The sequence below is a fragment of the Coturnix japonica genome, chromosome 37 (assembly GCF_054131305.1).
Source record: "Coturnix japonica strain WE chromosome 37, WE-NBRP24, whole genome shotgun sequence".
NCBI lineage: Eukaryota > Metazoa > Chordata > Aves > Galliformes > Phasianidae > Coturnix > Coturnix japonica.
Genome location: NC_140699.1, coordinates 5,584,127 through 5,589,039, shown reverse-complemented (window position 1 = coordinate 5,589,039; position 4,913 = coordinate 5,584,127). Strand labels below are relative to the sequence as shown.

The 4,913-nt window shown below is 57.6% G+C and overlaps 1 pseudogene across 1 annotated transcript; it reads left to right on the top strand.

The window, feature by feature from the left end:
* The first annotated feature begins 262 nt into the window (after positions 1–262).
* Positions 263–4,482, top strand: LOC146755008 (lethal(2) giant larvae protein homolog 1 pseudogene; annotated as a pseudogene). The gene has a single exon (XR_014938477.1). The product of XR_014938477.1 is annotated as a lethal(2) giant larvae protein homolog 1 pseudogene (transcript).
* Positions 4,483–4,913: the final 431 nt, after the last annotated feature.

Below are 4,913 nucleotides of genomic sequence, written 5' to 3'. Positions count from 1 at the left end.
GACGTCACAAAGTAGCATTATGACATCACAAAGGGGAATTATGACGTCAAAAAAGGTCATTATGACGTCAAAAAGGGGCATTATGACGTCACAAAGGGGTGTTATGGCGTCACAAAGGGGCATTGTGACTTCACTGCAGCCCGGGGCTCGGCGCGCGGCGCTCGGAGCGGGGGGGGGCGGCAGCACCGGGACCGGCAGCGGAACGGAACCAGCACCGGGAGCGGCACCACCGGCAGCGGGAGCGTCTGCCCCGGGACAACCCACCCCGCCCACCGCCTCCTGGTACCGAGCCGAGCCCCGCCGGCCCCACCATGATGAAGTTTCGGTTCCGGCGGCAGGGCGCAGAGCCGAACCGAGAGCGGATCAGCCACGACCTGTTCGCCTTCAGCAAGACAGTGGAGCACGGCTTCCCCAGCCAGCCCAGCGCCCTGGCCTACGACCCCTGGCTGTGTGTGATGGCCATCGGCACCAAGGCAGGAGCTGTTAAGCTGTACGGCGCGCCTGGTGTGGAGCTGACGGGTTTGCACAAGGAGACGGCCACTGTCACCCAGCTGCACTTCTTGGCCGGGCAGGGCTGGCTGCTGTCCCTGCTGGATGACAACTCGCTGCACCTCTGGGAGATCTACCAGAAGGAGGGCTGCTCCCACCTGGAGGAGACACGCAGCTTCGGGCTGCCTGCACGCCCTGGCTGCTCCCCCAGCATCACACGGGTGACAGTGATCCTTCCCACATCCCTGGGTGCCGTGGCCTGCCTGGGCACTGAGGGTGGAGCAGTGTATTTCCTTGCACTACCTGCCCTTGTGCTGCTGGAGGACAAAACCCTCTTCCAGAATGAGATCCTACAAAGCGTGCCCAATGATTACCGCTGTGGGAAGGCATTGGGGCCAGTGGAGTCCATCCAGGAGCACCCCCAGGATGCTGGGAGGCTTCTGATCGGGTACAGCCGGGGGCTGGTGGCCCTGTGGGACCAGAGCACACGCACTGTGCAGCATCTCTTCCTTGGGAACCAGCAGCTGGAGAGCCTGGCCTGGGAGCACAGTGGGAAGAACATTGTCAGCTCACACAGTGACGGCGGCTACATGGTGTGGGCAGTGGGCGGCAGCGGGCAGCGCACCCAGCAGCCTGTCATGGCCACCATCCCCTACGGTCCATTCCCATGCAAAGCCATCAGCAAAATCCTGTGGCGGTCATGTGAGTCAGGCAACCCCTTCATCATCTTCAGTGGTGGCATGCCGCGGGCCAGTTATGGTGACCGGCACTGCGTCAGTGTGCTGCAGGGCCAGAGCCTGGCCACACTGGATTTCACCTCCCGCGTCATTGACTTCTTCACAGTGCAGGACCCCGAGGTGCCAGAGGGAGGCTTTGAGATCCCCCGTGCCCTGGTGGTGCTGGTGGAGGAGGAGCTGGTGGTGATCGACCTGCAGACACCGGGCTGGCCCACCATCCCCGCCCCATACCTGGCCCCGCTCCACTCTTCCGCCATCACCTGCTCCTATCACATCTCCAATGTGCCCCTCAAGCTCTGGGAGAGGATTGTCAGTGCTGGGGAGCAGCAGAGCCCACGCCTCTCCTCTGCAGCCTGGCCCATCAATGGAGGGAAGAACCTGGCCCAGGAGCCCACGCAGAGAGGTCTGCTTCTCACTGGGCACGAGGACGGCACGGTGCGGTTCTGGGATGCCTCAGGGGTGTCCCTGAAGCCGCTGTACAAGCTGGGCACCGCCAACATCTTCCAGACCGACTGTGAGCACAACGATAGCCTCAACCAGGCAGGCGAGGAGGAGTGGCCGCCGTTCCGCAAGGTGGGCTGCTTTGATCCCTACAGCGATGATCCACGTCTGGGCATCCAGAAGATCGCTCTGTGCAAATACACAGCCAAGATGGTGGTGGCTGGCACAGCTGGGCAGGTGCTGGTGATGGAGCTGAGTGATGACAAATCTGAGCATGCTGTCAGCGTGGCCACGGTGGATCTGCTGCAGGACCACGAGGGCTTCACCTGGAAGGGCCACAACCGCCTGGCACCCCGGAACGGCCCCATCGCTTTCACCCCCGGCTTCCAGCCCAGCGTCCTGGTGCAGTGTGTGCCCCCCGCTGCTGTCACCGCCGTCACCCTGCACTCCAAGTGGAACCTGGTGGCTTTTGGCACCAGCCACGGCTTCGGGCTCTTTGATTATCACCGGCGCAACCCAGTGTTGGCCAGGTGTACGCTGCACCCCAATGACTCGCTGGCCATGGAGGGGCCCCTGTCCCGTGTCAAGTCCCTCAAGAAGTCCCTGCGGCAATCCTTCTGCCGCATCCGCAAGAGCAGGGTGTCGGGTAAGAAGAGGCTGAATGCCGGCAGCCCCTCCAGCAAGGTGCAGGAGGCCAACGCGCAGCTGGCTGAGCAGGCGGGTCCCCCTGAGGTGGAGATGACACCGGTGCAGCGGCGCATTGAGCCCCGCTCGGCTGATGATTTGCTCTCCGGGGTGGTGCGCTGCCTTTACTTTGCCGACACCTTCCTCCGAGATGCAGCTCACCACGGCCCCACAATGTGGGCAGGGACCAACTCGGGCTCGGTGTTCGCCTACGCCCTGGAGGTGCCGTCACAGGAGAAGTTCTCAGAGCGGGTGGTGGAGGCGGTGCTGGGGAAGGAGATCCAGCTGATGCACCGTGCGCCCGTGGTGGCCATCGCAGTGCTGGACGGGAGGGGGAACCCACTGCCAGAGCCCTACGAGGTGTCACGGGACCTGGCCAAGGCTCCCGACATGCAGGGCAGCCACTCCATGCTCATCTCCTCGGAGGAGCAGTTCAAGGTCTTCACGCTGCCCAAAGTCAGCGCCAAGACCAAGTTCAAGCTGACTGCACATGAGGGCTGCCGGGTGCGGAAGGTGGCCTTGGTCAGCCTGGCCAGTGCTGGCACCGAGGAGCGCGTGGAGAACTGCCTGGCCTGCCTCACCAACCTGGGCGACATCCACATCTTCACTGTGCCTGCCCTGCAGCCGCAGGTGCACTACAGCTGCATCCGCAAAGAGGACATCAGCGGCATCGCCTCCTGCGTCTTCACCAAGCACGGGCAGGGTTTCTACTTGATTTCGCCATCCGAATTTGAGCGCTTCTCCTTGAGCGCCAGGAATGTGACGGAGCCACTGTGCTGCCTGGAGGTGTCCCGGTTGCAGGACACCTCATGTCTCAGCAACTCAACAGCAACGCCGAAGGTGCAGCAAGCCAATGGCACACATGTTCCTCACAACCCCGAGGCCAACCATTCCCCTGCTGACAGTGACCGGTCCCCCGAGGAGCACCAGGCCACCTTCTCGCCCGGCTCCATCGACTCTCCCAGCAGCAGCATGGAGAACCCGCTGGACACCACTGGGGACATCACGGTGGAGGAAGTGAAGGATTTCTTGGCATCCTCAGAGGAGGTGGAAAGGAACATGAGGAACGTCAGTGAATTTTGTTCTTATTTCAATTTTTAAAATAAAAAAAAACAAAAACAAAAACAAAAAAAACCCCGTCCTTGGAGGTGTTCAAGACCAGGTTGGACAGGGCCCTGGGAAACCAGATCTAGTAAATGTGTATGTTTGGTGGCCCTGCTAGGCAGGGGGGTTGGAACTACATGATCCTTGAGGTCCCTTCCAACCTGGGTCATTCTGTGATTCTGTGATTCTGTGATTCACAAAGGGGCATTATGACGTCACAAAGGGGGCATTGTGACATCACAAAAGAGCATTAAGACATCACAAAGGGGCATTATGATGTCACAAAGAGGCATTATCACGTCACAAAGGGGCATTATGACATCACAAAGGAGCCTTATGACGTCTCAAATGGCATTATGACGTCACAAAGGGGCATTATGACATCAGAATGGGGCATTATGACATCAGAAAGGCACATTATGATGTCACAAAGGGGTGTTATGATGTCACAAAGGGGCGCTGGGAAAGGATCTCTGTGTGGAGATTGCTTCTACTAGAGGTAGTTCTATAAGACTGTTATATAGAGCTGTGCAGGGGCTGTAAATCTGCCTGCAGAGGGTGATGATCAGTTCCAAGTGTCTGCAGTCAATGCTCATGGACAGAGCCCATCCAGCCTGGCCTTGAATGCCTGCAGGCCTTGAATGGGGCATCCACAACCTCCTTGGGCAACCTGTTCCAGTGTGTCACCACCCTCTGAGCGAAAAACATCTACCTAAGATTCAACCTATACCTCCCCAGTCTCAGTTTTAAACGATTCCCCCTTGTCCTATCATTATCCACCCTCATAAACAGCCATTCCCCCTCCTGTTTATACACTCCCTTCAAGTACTGAAAGGCCACAATGAGGTCTCCCCGCAGCCTTCTCTTCTCCAGGCTAAACAAGCCCAGATCCCTCCACCTCTCATTTGCTGTTGGTCAGTGCTAGATGCCAAAGGTCCCACTAACATAGCATGAAGCCGAAAGCTAGACGCTGGAATCAGATCTCCTGACCTTACCATCAGAAATCGAGATGTCATATTTTGCTCAGAGGTGCCTGCTTGTAGGAGGGACAGCTTCCGAGCTTTTTCTGCTCCAGGAACCAGCTCCAGCTTCAGAATTTAAACAGCAGTCAGAAATTAAACTGAGCTTTGTCACCTCCATCAAATAGAAGGAGTGGTTGGGTGGTACAGCTTTCCAAATAACTTAGAAACTGGCACAACAATCAGATGCCTACCTTTTCTTTTTGAACTTGTTAATACATAGAGCTTAATAGCATCAGAATGCCCCAAGCGCTTCAGATAACACGACAGCTGTAAACCCTTCTTTAAGGATTCCTTTGTTTAACCACTGAGTAACTGTAATTCAGTGGTGCTGGTGGGAGAAGGGAAGTCCTAATCTTCCCAGATGGTGAATAGAGTTGATGTTCACATGCAGACTGCTGCAGCACAGCCAGAAACCACTCATTTGGGAAACACAGCA